Source organism: Doryrhamphus excisus, chromosome 19 (assembly GCF_030265055.1).
Source record: "Doryrhamphus excisus isolate RoL2022-K1 chromosome 19, RoL_Dexc_1.0, whole genome shotgun sequence".
Taxonomy (NCBI): domain Eukaryota; kingdom Metazoa; phylum Chordata; class Actinopteri; order Syngnathiformes; family Syngnathidae; genus Doryrhamphus; species Doryrhamphus excisus.
Window position 1 is genome coordinate 3,240,665 of NC_080484.1, and position 16,226 is coordinate 3,256,890.

General features: G+C 45.2%; 1 non-coding gene across 1 annotated transcript; it reads left to right on the forward strand.

Annotated features, from left to right (window-relative positions):
- The first annotated feature begins 14,940 nt into the window (after positions 1 to 14,940).
- trnae-uuc (transfer RNA glutamic acid (anticodon UUC)) lies at positions 14,941 to 15,012 on the forward strand. Its single transcript has one exon. It is a non-coding gene; the product is annotated as a tRNA-Glu (tRNA).
- Positions 15,013 to 16,226: the final 1,214 nt, after the last annotated feature.

Genomic DNA, 16,226 nt, shown 5'->3' on the forward strand with positions numbered 1-16,226 from the left:
CTGTAAAGAGTTTAGAAAGTTGCTGGAGTAAACAGCTGACTGCTAAATGTTTGTTACAAAATGTGTTGTAGAGCATTTGAACATAAGCTAAATGGCTAATGCTAGCCAGTTTGAATGTACAGTTAAAAGCATGAAGCAGGCTAATTGAAAAATGTTAAATGTGTCTGGACACAAATTGGTAATTGTTGATGTAATCATTTTATGATATCTGAAGTGTTGTTATTTTTCAGAGGAAGAATAAATCCTGAGGGTGAATATACGTCAAGTTATCGTGGATTGTCTTCCTTATTCTGTACCACAGGATATTCAAGGCATACAACACGTGCATCACTCAACCAGAAGATCTTCAGGCCATACTTGGCTTGCCACTTCCTGGACAAAAGTCTGGGTCATGAGTCCAACCCCGTTACTGCCTCTCCATCATCCAGCATCTGTAGGACCATTTCAGCTGTGTATCTAGCAGCCAAGGTATGGATGAGGAAACAAAATAATGGCCAACAATACATATAGTAATGTTAGCCAGCTAGTGTCAGCTAGTTATAAAGTAGGCTAATTTGTTGATGATACGAACAGTCATGAAAGACACATACACAATATTATATGAAGATAATACTTGTTGTATTAGCACTTTATGTGCTTCCTGAGGGGTGACACTTCTGATATAGTCTGTGTGGTCTACAGTCAATTTATTCCTGACAGCCAAAGTTGATAAGAATCAAAGGTTCCGATTGGATTCCATAGAAAATGCATGTGGGTCATTTTTGACCCACTTATGGAAGGTTGGGGTAGTAACACAAAAAAAACCATTTCTTAAAATGTATAAAAGATAAGTTAAAAATGTGAACGGCATTATATCAAAAACATGTTTTTTTAGGAATACCTGGAATATGAAATGATAACAATTTTTCATTACAAAGATATTTCAAGAAAACAACCTGACCGGGTCATTTTTGACCCACTTATGGAAGGTTGGGGTAGTAACACAAAAACTAAAATTTCTTAAAATGTATAAAAGATAAGTTAAAAATGTGAATGGCGTGATATCAAAAACATGTTTTTTGAGGAATACCTGGAATATGAAATGAGAAAAATTTGTAATTACGAAGATATTTCAAGAAAACAACCTGACCGGGTCATTTTTTACCCACTTATGGAAGGTTGGGGTAGTAACACAAAAACAAAAATTTCTTAAAATGTATAAAAGGTAAGTTAAAAATGTGAACGGCATGATATCAAAAACATGTTTTTTGAGGAATACCTGAAATATGAAATGATAAAAAAATTTTCATTACAAAGATATTTCAAGAAAACAACCTGACCGGGTCATTTTTGACCCACTTATGGAAGGTTGGGGTAGTAACACAAAAACAAAAATTTCTTAAAATGTATAAAAGATAAGTTAAAAATGTGAATGGCATGATATCAAAAACATGTTTTTTGGGGATTACCTGGAATATAAAATGATAACAATTTTTCATTACAAAGATATTTCAAGAAAACAACCTGACCGGGTCATTTTTGACCCACTATACAACTGTCATTTGGCACCAAATGACTTAAGTAAATAAGTAACTTTGGGTCCTCTACACTCCCCTCATACTAGAGTTGTCCTATCTAGTCGACTGGAGTTGTCTAGTCATTGAGCCTGCTCAGATGAGAAGCCAAACATCTTTTAAGACCACCTCAACAGTCCAGTTGCAATTGTTTTTCAGGAAAACTGCACTTTTAAAAAATGTTGCCCATCATCTTCAGTTCCTATTTTCTGTGTGTTGTAAAAACATAAAAATAGATTTTAAGAAGAACCTATTATGGTTTTTCCACTTTTTTTCTTTTTTTTTTTCCATTAAAACTACTTACCATTGAGAGACGTCTTGAAGTAACCTCTTTTCTTGAGAAACTTTGGACTGTCAAAACTCGAATTCGAAATTACACCACATATGGCTGTATGTAAACTGATATTTTAAAAAGATAAATGGCCATTTATTATAAACTCCTATACCGTTTATCAACTCCTATAAAGTTGGGTTCGGCAGTTATCAGGAAGTCCTCGTGAGCACTTGGGAGTGTGACCAACCACAGTGGAGCTGGTGTGCCTGGAGGTGGGCCGTGGGTGGAATAAATTAAAACAGATCGTTTTTCGCTAGGAAGCATTACATGCAAAAGAAACACAGCTGAATAGGTGCAGATTCTGGAAGATATACAAAGCTTTCTGTGCTGGTAATTGTGTGTAGCTGCTCTGTAGCAGTTTATCAACTCCTATAAAGCTGGGTTCGGCAGTTATCAAGAAGTCCTCGTGAGCACTTGGGAGTGTGACCAACCACAGTGGAGTTGGTGTGCCTGGAGGTGGGCCGTTTTCGCTAGGAAGCATTACATGCAAAAGAAACACAGCCAAATAGGTGCAGATTCTGGAAGATATAGAAAGCTTTCTGTGCTGGTTATTGTGTGTAGCTGCTCTGTAGGAGTCCACAACTCAATATATTACGACATATAAGATAGCAAATATTTGTAGAATTAATAAGTTTAGATGTTTAAAAGTTTCATTGTTAATTTAAAAAAAATTGCAATATTATGAGAAACAAACAAAGAATAATTAGCAATTTTAGAAAAATGATGTTAGTTAAGTTATAATATTTTTAACATATTAAGTTAATGCATACTTTATATATGCTTATAATAATGTTAATTATGAGAATAAAGTCATAATATTACAAAGTAAAAGGTATGAGAAGAAAAAGTTCAGTCTAATAATAATCATCATCCATAACACAAAAAAATATTTGTAGAATGAATAAGTTTAGATGTTTAAAAGTTTCATTGTTAATTTTAAAAATGCAATATTATGAGAAACAAAACAAAGAATAATTAGCAATTTTAGAAAAATGATGTTAGTTAAGTTATAATATTCTTACCATATTACGTTAATGCATACTTCATATATACTTATAATAATGTTAATTATGAGAATAAAGTCATAATATTACAAAGTAAAAGGTATGAGAAGAAAAAGTTCAGTTTAATAATAATCATCATCCATAACACAAAAAATATTTGTAGAATGAATAAGTTTATATGTTTAAGAGTTTTATTGTTAATTTTTAAAAATGCAATATTATGAAAAACAAAACAAAGAATAATTTGCAATTTTAGAAAAATGATGTTAGTTAAGTTATATATGACTTGTGTATGTTAACTAATACTATGAGTAGAGTATAGTATATGAAGTTATTATCTTACTTATTAAGTTCTTCTGTGGTGATTTCATAAGAATACACTACAGAATACATATTGAACAGCCGCTGCTTGACAAGAAGAAAAGTAAGCTTTACTCCCCCTCATGTCTTTTTTCTCTCCTCCCATCTCCCTCTGGCTCACCTTCACTCATCACCTCATCTATTTCTCTCCCGCTGTTGCTAGGCAACAGACAGGAAGGGCATCTCTTGGAGGCAAGAAAACCACAGGAAGGGCTTGCAAGAAAACTGCATGAAATATTCCAGGGCCGTCTAAAGACTGTGTATTCTTTCATCCCCATCACAGTTTTAATAAGTTTACATTTTTATTTCTATACAGACGTGTTGGGTTGAATCAATGACATGCTCAGCTACCAATCATTTGATGAGTGGACCGCATTATCGCTGTGTTTTTTGTAGTATTTGTGACATCATAGTTTTTCCGATTTTTTTTTTATTACGGTTTTCTAAAACACAGAGATTATCCAAAACCACAACCACCATAAAACATGTGCAAAACCACAATGGTGCAAATCCAAACACACCCACCCTCAAAACAACTGCAGGAAAGAGATACTGACAGAACAGAAGCTAGCCATGCTACCAGGAAGTCATGCAAGCTACCTGGAAAAAAACAAGGTTAACAAGTTAGCGTCCTAGTGAGTTAGCCAGGCCACCAAAAACTTACTCATGCTTCCAGGAAGCTAGCTGGTGTAGCAGGAAGTTAGCCAAGTTACCAGGATGCCAGCTACACAATCAAGGAGTTAGCCAGGCTACCAGGAAGTTACTCACACTACCTGGAAGTTAGCCGGTGTACCAAGAAGTTAGCCAAGTTACCAGGAGGTCAGCTACACAAACAGGGAGTTAGCCAGGCTCCCAGGAAGTTATTCACGCTACCAGGAAGATAGCCATTTTACCAGGAAGCTACTAGGAACTTAGCAAAGATACCAGAAAGTTTGCCATCATGCCATTGAAGTTAGCTGGGCTAGCAGAAAATTAGCCAGGCTACTATTGAAGTGAGCTGGGCTACCAAGTAGTTAGCCATGCTCCCAGGAAATTAGCCAGGCTACCTTTGAAATGAGTTGGACTACCAAGTATAGCCATGCTCCCAGGAAATTAGCTAGGCTACCATTGAAGTGAGCTGGGCTACCAGGAAGTTAAACATCCTACCAGGAAATTAGCCAGGCTACTATTGAAGTGAGCTGGGCAACCAAGTTGTTAGCCATGCTCCCAGGAAATTAGCCAGGCTACCATTGAAGTGAGTTGGGCTACCAGGAAGTTAGCCATGCTACCAGGAAATTAGCCAGGCTACTATTGATGTGAGTTGCTCACAGGAAATTAGCCAGGCTACCATTGAAGTGAGTTGGGCTACCAGGAACTTAGCAAAGATACCAGAAGGTTAACCATGCTCTCATTTACGTTAGCTGGGCTACCAAGAACTTAGCATGGCTATCAGGAACTTAGCCAGGCTACCATTGAAGTGAGTTGGGCTACCAGGAACTTAGCAAAGATACCAGAAAGTTAACCATGCTATTATTTACGTTAGCCAGGCTACCAGGAACTTAGCAAGGCTATCAGGAACTTAGCCAGGCTACCATTGAAGTGAGTTGGGCTACCAGGAACTTAGCAAAGATACCAGAAAGTTAACCATGCTATTATTTACGTTAGCCAGGCTACCAGGAACTTAGCAAGGCTATCAGGAACTTAGCCAGGCTACCATTGAAGTGAGTTGGGCTACCAGGAACTTAGCAAAGATACCAGAAAGTTAACCATGCTATCATTTACGTTAGCCGGGCTACCAGGAACTTAGCCAGGCTACCATTGAAGTTACCCAGGATACGAGGATGTTAGCCAAGCTACCAGAGAGTTAGTCATGCTACCAGAATGGTAGCCAGGCTGCCATTGAAGTTAGCCCGGTTATCAGGAAGTTAGCAAGTTAGCTTAATGTGTGGGCTTACAGTTTTTTTCTCCATTGGTTTTACTCATTTCTTGAAACAGAAATGACATTCTCAAAACTCAAAAATTATTGCTACAAAGCTGTAGCAATAATAAACCTGTATTTCCTCAGTTCAACTAAAATGCAAAGATCCTTCCCGATTGTTTTGGCTCATTCCCTGAAAGACCAAACTAATAAAAAAAACTAATAATAAAACTGTCAAAAATTCTGTACAATAACCATGCAGTTATCCATGCAATAAATAGTACATTAACTGTGCAAGGTTTACGCATTTGGAAGTGAGCCCTGAAAGAAGTTAGGGATGGCGGCGTTTTTTTTAACACCAGCTCTTTGTGATGTCACAGTGACCACAGGCTTTTGGCCCCGCCCCCTCCGAAACATACACCCGCCCCACCCCACTAAACAGCTTTGTCCGGTGAGTCTACCAGAGTATTTTAAACATGGGTAGTCCCGCAAAAAAATCTAGTAACAACATTTCCACTCCCGATGTCAAGCACTTGGTAAGAATGGAACTCAGTGACCACTCTTCATACACGTTCATAAGTCCCATGCTCATGAGTAGCTCCTAACCACATTTCAAGTAGTTCTTCATTTATTATCAACTCCTATACCGGCAAATTTAGAAAGTGGGTTTCGGCAGTACACCAGAAGTCTTTGGGAACGCTTCAGTGTATGACCAATCACAGAGAAGTGGCCGTGCAGAGCAAAACAGAGCGTTTTGGAAATCCAAGGAAATACAGCTGGTATAGGTGCAGATTCTGTAAGATCCAGAGTGCTTTCTGTGCGGGTTATTGTGTGTAGCTGCTCTATAGGAGTCCACAACTCAATACAAGACATGTGTTAAGTCAAAGGGACTGGAAAACATCTGGTTTTGTCACAGCTGAAACAATCTTTACTTGCCATGTTGCTGCTGTTATTTATAAAAGATGACTCATCTTGTTTAAAGGGGAACTATTATGCTCATTTTTCCACCGTTGGTATTGTGTTGTGGACTCCTATAGAGCAGCTACACACAATAACCCGCGCAGAAAACGTTCTAGATCTTCCAGAATCTGCAACTAGTATTCCAGTTGTATTCCTTGAATTTGTGCTTCCCGTCAAAACAGTCTGTTTTAATTTATTTGACCCACGACACGCCCACTCCACTGTGATTGGTCATGCTCCCAAACTACTTCCTGACTACTGCAAACAACACTTTCTAATTTACTGGGTATAGGCGTTAATAATAATGAATAAAGTGTTACGTTCCTGGAGGGTCTAGGTCCCGGACACACCGAAGCAGGAGTCAGGTGAGTGGGGTTCAGGATTTATTAGGTCCAGATGGAAGTAACAAAGAGCGATGGTGCCGGAAGGGAGCACCATGGAAAACACACAAAATGGAGCTGGCTAAAGGTGAGCGCTGTTGAACGCACAAACATAAAGGGTGACGGGAGGAGGTGCAGCAACATGTGTAGCGCAGCGTATGCAAGGCAATAATCTGGTATTCCCCAGCTGTCAGCAGTCAGCTTCAGTGCCAGAGGAGTAATCCACCTCAGGTGCTTTCAGCAGTTCCGCCTCCAGCCAGGAACAGGGGATCTGGAATGATAGAAAACACAGGAGGAGACATGGGCACAGAGCAAGGGCACCAGGATGTGACTGTATCCCCCCCTTAACGATGGGCGCCACCTGGCGGCCTACCTGGCTTCTGGGGGAAGCGACTGTAAAAGTCCGAAAGCAAGTCGGGGTCTAGAATGAGAGCACGAGAGACCCATGAATGATCCTCGGGGCTGTACCCCTCCCAGTCGACCAGGTACTGGAAACCTCTGCCCCTTCTTCTTACGTCCAAAATGGCCTTGACCGAGAATGCGGGGTGGCCGTCGACAAGCCTGGGAGGAGGAGGAGGCACCTCTGGAGGGCTGAGGTCACTGACCTTGACGGGTTTGAGGTGGGAGATGTGAAAGTGGGATGGACTCCCAGGGAGTCCGGGAGATGAAGCGAAACAAAGGAGGGGCTGATGACCTGTTCCACGGGGTAAGGGCCGATGAACCGAGGCTGGAGCTTCTTGTAACTGGTGTGGAGGGGCAGATCCCGAGTGGACATCCAAACCCTCTGTCTGGGCTTGTATTCCGGTGCTGCCACGCAGGCATTGGTTGCGCTCTGCTGTGCGTGCCAGGGCCATCCGGGTATTGCGCCATGCCAGGCGTGCGCAACGCAGGTGGGTGGACACTGCAAGTACAGCCGACTCTGCCTCCAGAGAAGGGAAGGCTGGGGGTTGATACCCATATGTCCCATGGAAGGGAGAGAGGCCCGTGACAGAGCTGACCAGGGAGTTGCGGGCATACTCAATCCAAGGCAAGATGATGGCCCAGGACGCGGGCTGCTGGTGGCACACACAGTGGATGGCGGCATCCAGGTCCGGACTGGCCGTTGGTTTGTGGGTGGTAGCCCAAGGACAGGCTGGCGGTAGCCCCCAAGGCCTTGCAAAAAAGCCTTCCATACGGCTGAGGAGAACTGTGGACCCCTGTCAGAGACTACATCAAGGGGTATGCCGTGGAGCCTGAAAATGTGGTGGACCAGTAGCTGAGCGGTCTCGAGGGCTGAGGGGAGCTTGGGGAGGGCCATCTTGGAAAATTGGTCCACCATGGTGAGAATGACTGTGTTCTCGTTGGATGGGGGAAGGCTGGTGACAAAATCCAAAGTCACGTGGGACCACGGCCGGGAAGGAATGGGCAGGGGGGTAAGAGACCTGATGGGAGGACTTGTTCCGGGCACAGGTAGTGCAAGCGGCCACAAACTCCGTGACGTCAGAGCGCAGGGAGGGCCACCAGAACCTCTGCGACAGGAGAAAGGTGGTGCAAGAAACTCGTGCAGCCAGCGAAGAACCTCTGGGCGGAGGCCAGGGACAACAAACAGGCGTCCGGCCGGGCGGCCCCCCGGAGGAGAAGAGTCCTTCATGGCGTCCATCACTCGCTTCTCCACATCCCACTGAAGGCCCCCCAGGATGTGGGACTGTGGTAGGATGGTTTCCCGGTGAGGTGTGTGCGAGGGAGGGGAGTACATCCTTGAGAGGGCGTTGGGCTTGCCATTCCGGGAACTGAGGCGGAAGGTCAGGGTAAAGTCGAACCTTGTGAGGAAAAGGGCCCAGCGTGCCTGCCACGGGTTCAGTCTGTGAGCAGAGCGGAGGTAAGCCAAGTTCTTATGGTCCGTAAGTACGATGAAGGGGACCGCTGAACCCTCCAGCCAGTGCCTCCACTCCTGTAGGGCCAAGACGACGGCCAGTAACTCCCTGTTGCCAATGTCGTAATTGCGTTCCGTCGGGGTCAGGCGGCAAGAGAAGAAGGCACCGGGGTGCAGCTTTTGATCGGTGGTGGAACACTGGGAGAGGGCAGCCCCCATGCCGGTGTCGGACACGTCCACCTCAACAAAGAATTAAGAGAGAGGGTCAGGGTGGACAAGAACAGGTGCAGAGGTGAAACAATATTTGAGCCTTTCGAAGGCGGAATTTGCATCTGGGGTCCACACAAAAGGAATCTTAGTGGATGTGAGCCTCTTCAAAGGTTCTGCGACTCAACTGAAATTCCGAATGAAGCGGCGGAAGAAATTAGCGAAGCCCAGAAACCTTTGAAGGTCCTTCCTTGATGTAGGAGAGGGCCATTCGACCACAGCCTGGATCTTAGCAGAGTCGGCTCGGAGTTGCCCCTTCTCCACAACAAACCCCAGAAAGGAAACCGACGAGGTGTGGAACGTGCATTTCTCGGCTTTAACGGAAAGCTTATTGTCAAGGAGCCTCTGTAGGACCAACCGCACCTGCTGGATATGCTCTTCGAGTGTGGCGGAAAAAATCAAAATGTCGTCAAGGTAGTCAAAAACAAAGCGACCCAGCATATCACAAAGGACGTCGTTTATGAGGCACTGAAATGGCGGCGGGGGCATTGGTGAGGCCAAAAGGCATAACTAGATATTCAAACTGGCCAGTAGGGGTGTTTGCAGTCTTCCACTTGTCCCCCTCACGGATGCGGACAAGGTGGTAAGCATTGCGGAGGTCGAGCTTGGTGAAAAACTTGGCGGATTGAAGAGAGTTGAACGCGGAGTCAAGCAAAGGAAGTGGATATTTATTTTTGTCTGTGATATTATTGAGGGCACGGAAATCAATCAATGGGTCTGGTGAGTGACATTAGCGAGGTGGCGCCTATCCAGAGAGCAAACAACCTTGGCCATCGATGGCAGCACCACAGGAATAGACAAGCTAACCACAAATGCTTCGTCAAGGAAGCAGTCGTCCGAGCCAGAGTCGATAAAATACTGATATCAGACCAGAAGAGTGTACCCGGCAACTGCAGTCGGCTGGCAGCAGGCGTGGTCGAGGCAGGAGGCACAGTCAGAGAGCCCACCGACTTGGGAGCCTTGGCTGTCGGGGCGGAGGGGACAGTGGGAGATGGTGTGGTCAGGTTGTCCACAGTAGATGCAAAGAAGTAGCCGGATTCAACGTTTCCGTTCGGCCGGCGTGAGGCAATGTCCGCCGAGCTGCATCGGTTTCTCCGGTGCCAGCATCAAGGGTGTCCCCATGGAGGTGGATGGCCTGTCGTAGAGGGAGCTCTCATCGAGGGAGCGTGGTGGGAACCGGTCGGCGCGGTGCGTCGGAGAAGCCGGTCCTGCTCGCAGAAGTTCAGACGCTTTTCGATGCGGACTGCCAGGGCGATCAACTCATCCAGATCGCCCGGCGTCTCCAGGGGGATCATGTGGTCTCTTATCTGTTCCGCGAGCCCGTCGGAGAATACGTCCAGGAGAGCTGAGCGGTTCCAGTCGCTCATTGCTGCGAGCGTGCGGAACTTGATCACATAATCTGAAACGCAGAGCTTGCCTTGGCGAAGCCTCAGGAGGGTCCGAGCTGCCTCGCGGCCGGGAAGATTGCGTTGGAACACTTGCTCCAAGGCCTTTGCAAACGAGGAGAAAGAGGAGCAGATGGCTGAGCGTCGGCTCCATTTCGCCATGGCCCAGGCGCCCGCCTTGCCCGTGAGGTGGGAGGTGGCAAAGGCTACTCGAGCGCGTTCAGTGGGAAAGGCGGCTGGTTGGAGCTCGAAGTGCAGCTCACACTGGGTCAGGAAGGTGCGCACGTCACCTGAGTCCCCAGAGAATCGCTCTGGTTTAGAGAGCTGGGGGCACACGCCTTGCAGAGCTGGGCACCACCGGCAGAGGGGGAAGATCCGGATGGTCGTCCGCGACCGGAGGTGCGGCGAGAACCGAGTGGACCTGCAGGGCCGACAGCACAGTGTTGAGCTGGGATTCGAGGGCGGCCATGCATGCATCTTGCCGCTCGGCCAGGTTCTGCATGCTGGCGCCGTGTGCGCCGAATTGTTCCTCCTGCTTGGAGAGGCGCATGGTTTGAAGACGGAGGACTTCTTGACCGGGTCCGCATTGCCGGGATCCATTTAGTTGGCCATTTAGTTGAGTGGGGTTCAGGATTTATTAGGTCCAGATGGAAGTAACAAAGAGCGATGGTGCCGGAAGGGAGCACCATGGAAAACACACAAAATGGAGCTGGCTAAAGGCAAGCGCTGCTGAACGCACAAACATAAAGGGTTATGGGAGGCGGTGCAGTGACATGTGTCGCGCAGCGTATGCAAGGCAATAATCCGGCGTTCCCTGGCTGTCAGCAGTCGGATGAAGTGCCGGAGGAGTAATCCACTTCAAGTGCGTTCAGCAGCTCCGCCTCCAGCCAGGAACAGGGGATCTGGAACGATAGAAAACACAGGAGGAGACATGGGCACCTGGCGGCCTACCTGGCTTCTGGGGAAAGCGACTGTAAAAGTCCGAAAGCAAGTCAGGGTCTAGGATGAGAGCACGAGAGACCCATGAACGGTCCTCAGGGCTGTACCCCTCCCAGTCGACCACGTACTGGAAACCTCTGCCCTTTCTTCTCACGTCCAAAATGGCCTTGACCGAGAATGTGGGGTGGCCGTGGACAAGCCTGGAGGTGGAGGAGGCACTTCTGGAGGACTGAGGTCACTGACCTTGACGGGTTTGAGGTGGGAGACTTGAAACGTGGGATGGACTCCCAGGGAGTCTGGGAGATGAAGCGAAACAAAGGAGGGGCTGATGACCCGTTCCACGAAGGCCGATGAACCTAGGCTGGAGCTTCTTGGAACTGGTGTGGAGGGGCATAGCTCCCGAGTGGAACTATATAGCAATAATCCGGCGTTCCCCGGCTGTCAGCAGTCGGCTCAAGTGCCAGAGGAGTAATCCACCTTAAGTGCGTTCAGCAGCTCCGCCTCCAGCCAGGAACAGGGGATCTGGAACGATAGAGAACACAGGGAGGAGACAGGGGCACAGGGCAAGGGCACCAGGATTGTCACATAAAGTCCCTGGAGATCTAGTTGAAAAATGTTTTGGAGCTACTGGCAGCTCATGATATACTGGCTGGAGACCCCTGACTTACCTTGTAAGCCCGAGGAGGAGCACTCATTGTCAGACACACTTTGTCAGAGGCACCGCTGGTGCCGTGGAGCTCAGAAGCCAGACGTGAGGGCACCACGTTTACTAACTGCAGACGATGTTGGCTTAACATCAGTAGTGGAAATGTGGCCATTACACTTTTTTTGCAGGATGACCCTGTTCCAGACAGTGAGCACTGTGGTTCTCTCCACCGGTTCTCTCCATGTCCGACATTAATGCTTCTGGCTTCAGCAACAGAGCTTGGGGGAGGGCAGTGAGTGCATCGCGCCTACAGCCACGCCCATAAGGAAGTCTGCTCCTCTGTGACATCACAAAAGAACAGTTTTGCAACACCCTCTAAAACAGAGCGTTTTGAGCCATCCCAAACTTATTTCAGGGCTCACTTCCAAATGCGCACACCTCATTTTCTGAAATGTTGGCATGGTTTAACAGCAGAATACAACATTTTAACTACAATTTTAGGTCAGAAAAGTGAAAAAAGCATAATAGGTCCTGTTTAATAACATATAAGAACAATACTATGTAATAATAATATTCATTCATTCATTCATTTTCTACCGCTTTTCCTCACGAGGGTCGAGGGGGGTGCTGGAGCCTATCCCAGCTGTCTTGGGGCGAGAGGCGGGGTACACCACCCTGGACTGGTGGCCAGCCAATCACAGGGCACATATAGACAAACAACCATTCACACTCACATTCATACCTATGGACAATTTGGAGTCGCTAATTAACCTAGCATGTTTTTGGAATGTGGGAGGAAACCGGAGTACCCGGAGAAAAACCACGCATGCACAGAGATGCCCGAGGATGCAATTGAACCAAGGTCTCCTGGCTGTGAAGTCTACGCGCTAACCACTCATCCGCCGTGCCGCCCTAATAATAATATATTCATCATATTAATTCATATGAATAATATTAAAATATTACATTTAAAAGCATTTTGTAGCCTATTTACAAAATGTAAAAATACTAAAAATATTGATGTACCTCCCCCCGACGAATTAAAAAATGTGCAGCCTTGTTGAATGGTGGATTTGCTTTATGTGAAAAAACAGTCAGGTTGTACTGGAAAAAAGGAACCAATCCCAGGCAAGATGAAGTGTTTTTAAGGTGAGATATGAAAGGAGAAAACAATGTAAAAATTCTAAAAGCTACCATAGAATTGAATGAATTCATGTTTCCTGATATGCCATGGGCCGATAACATACGAGCAGTGGGCCTAAAGTGGCCCCGGGCCAAACTTTGGACATCGCTGGTCTACTGTGCTTCAAGTTGATGTGTACATTTTTGCAAACGCGTTCATCCAAATCCAAATGTACATTTGAATAGGATGTGTTGATCCTGGCTAAGTAAAAGGAAGGCCCAAGTATGGATTATCTTCCGTCAGTAATGTGGTTTATTTCCATGGAAGTCAATTTCAGCCTTATCTCCGCGCAGCTCCTTTTCTCGCTGCTTCACTCTGCCTTTGATTCTTTTTCTTCCTCGTGGCAAAGCACAGCAGCAGCATTTCCGTCTCCTCTGTGTCACCTCCACTCCTCGCCACCCTCCCCCCGCCTGCCTCCATCTCCCGCCGCTACCATCCTCCCTCGTCTTTGCTGTGCGCTTGCAGATGAAACGGGCAGCCTGCCAGTTTTTCATATTTCTTGGCAGCAAAATGGCTCACCAGCTTCCTAGGGGTGGGGTAGAGGGAGGGGCCGGGGCTGGCAAAAGGTTACATTTGCACAAAGTGTGTGTGTATGTATGTGTGTGTGTGGTTGTGTGTATAAAAAATGGCAAAAAAAAAAGGGAAGGGAAAGAGAAAGAGAGGGAAAACTGGGCTGGCTCAGCTAAATGACTTCAGCGTTGATGGAAAAAAAAAGCCTCCTGGGGGAATATTCAGTATGCAAGAGTATCGAGTTGCATGCCATTACAATGATGTCTGTCCCTCTTTCTCTTTTAGTCTGCCTCCTTTGGAATGTTCAACACACACACACACACACACACACACCTTCCCTCCCTTTCTCTCTGCTTCTCTGTGTAAAAGTCCTGACAGGCGATACTGGGTGTGGGTAGGTGGATTCATAGTATATATATATGTGTGTGTTAGGTCATGTGACTACCTAGTGAGCTATGAGGACTGCTAGAATACATACAGATTAGGAGAAATTAAAAAAAGAGTACAAAAGTCTATGGTGTGATGTTTATTGGTTGATTTTCTGACACGGAAACCAGTTTTTATTTTATTACAAATGTTCGGGGAGGCTTCAGGGTCGAGGCTTTCTTTCCCATTTCTGTGCATTCTTGCGCAAGAAAACAAGTTAATATGAGGTAGCTAACAACGGACGTCATGGGAAATACATATTTTGACGCTATAGCCCTCACAAAAAATGAAGTCAAATACAAATGTAAGGCATGCCAAGCTTTGAACCCCCGGATGTCACTTCCTGTCTCCGCTTGCAACTGTTACATTTGTTCACTTCCTGCTTTCCATAGTACAGTTTAAGGTTTTTTCATATTTAATTTAATTTAATTTAATTTAATTTAATTTAATTTAATTTAATTTAATTTAATTTAATTTAATTTAATTTAATTTAATTTAATTTAATTTAATTTAATTTTTTGTCACGTACTGAAGTACAAGGTGATATGAGCATCCAATGCCATAATGGGTACCATAGTAAGTGTCAATATAGTGATATATATAGCACATCATGACTGGTTCAAGACTCTTCATCCTTGTATTTAGCAAACATCAACTGCTTGTATTGTTTCTTGAATTGGCTCATCGTTGTGCATTGTTTGAGGTCCTTACTCAATCCATTCCATAGTTTGATTCCACATACTGAAATGCTATGGCTAGCATAACGTAGTCCTAGCATAGAAGTGTGTCAAATGTACTTCTTCCCTGAGATCATATTTCTCCTCTCTTGTGGAGAAGTATTGGATGACATTTTTAGCTAATTAGTTATTTTTAGATTAACTATAGATGAACTATATCAGCAAGTTGAAGTATTTGTGATTTTAGAAATAAGGAGTTAGTATGTTCTCTGTAGGCGGCATTATGAATTATCCTTACTGACCTTTTTTGCAGTACATTTAGCGGGTGAGGATTGCTTTTATAGTTATAAAAGCTTTAGGTCTTGATTGCACATTCACCATTCAGTTACAAATGCTTGGACCTCTTGACCAACCTGATGCTTCCCCATTGAATATGTACAGTATGATCAGTTGATACTCATTGAGACGACTGCCGAACACATTTCCTACGGACCTAAAAGGCGACTGGTGCCTTCTTCAACTTCAAAGTCCATGAGCAAAAAAAATGTGTTTGGAGCACAAGGCATCTCCCTGGTGGTCTAGTGGCTAGGATTCAGCGCTTTCACCGCTGCGGCCCGGGTTCGATTCCCGGTCAGGGAATCCCTGCTATTATAGTCCCTCGTTTCAAGAGATTTCCTCCCTGGTGAGATTATGTCCTTACCAGGAAGAGAACCCCTCTGGTAACACTGTATTCTTCCTCAGATATCAACATACAGTTCTTTTGGATCTTGATTCCACATACAATAACACCATGATCAACATGCTGTACATTCACCTTTCAGTTAAAAATGCTTGGACCTCTCGGTTCCTATCATAGATAATTCACCCCAAATGTCCATGTCCATGTCCATAATGAGACCACTGACATTTCTAACAGACCCAAAAGGTGACCGGTGCCTTCTTCAACTTTAAAGTCCATAGACCACAAGTCATCTCCCTGGTGGTCTAGTGGCTGGGATTCAGTGCTCTCACCGCTGTGGCCTGGTTTCGATTCCCAGTCAAGGAATCCCTTTCGAAAGATTTTTACCCTTGTCTTGTCCTTACCAGGATGAGAACTCCCCTGGAACCACAGTATTCTTCAGATATCAACATACTGTTTTTTTGGTCTTAATTGAAAACTCACCTTTCAGTTACAAATGCTTGGACCTCTTGGTTCCTATCATAGATAATTTACCCCACCTGCACGGACGATTTACATTACCAGTCATGGCCCCCAACCTAATTCTTCCTTGTCCATCGCAACATTATGTCCTTACCAGGAAGAGAACCCCATTGAGACGACTGCCGAACACACTTCTAACAGACCTAAAAGGCGACTAGTGCATTCTTCAACTATAAAGTCCATGGGCAAAAAGTCCTGGGTTCGATTCCCGATCAGGGAATCCCTTTCAAGAGATTTTCCACTCTAGTCATGTCCTTACCAGGAATAGAACCCCATTGAGACGACTGCCGAACACACTTCTAACAGATCTAAAAGGCGACTAATGCATTCTTCAACTATAAAGTCCATGGGCAAAAAGTCCTGGGTTCCATTCCCGATCAGGGAATCCCTTTCAAGAGATTTTCCACTCTAGTCATGTCCTTACCAGGATAAGAACTTCCCTAGCAACACAATCTTCCCCGGATATCAACATACAATTCTTGATTGATGGATCTTGATTCCACGTACAATAACACCATGATCAACATACTGTACTTTCCATCTTGATTGAACATTCACCTTTCAGTTACAAATGCTTGGACCTCTCGGTTCCTATCACAGAACCAGACCCTCAGTTCCGTCGGTGTCCGCCCACCTCCGTCGGCGCAACACC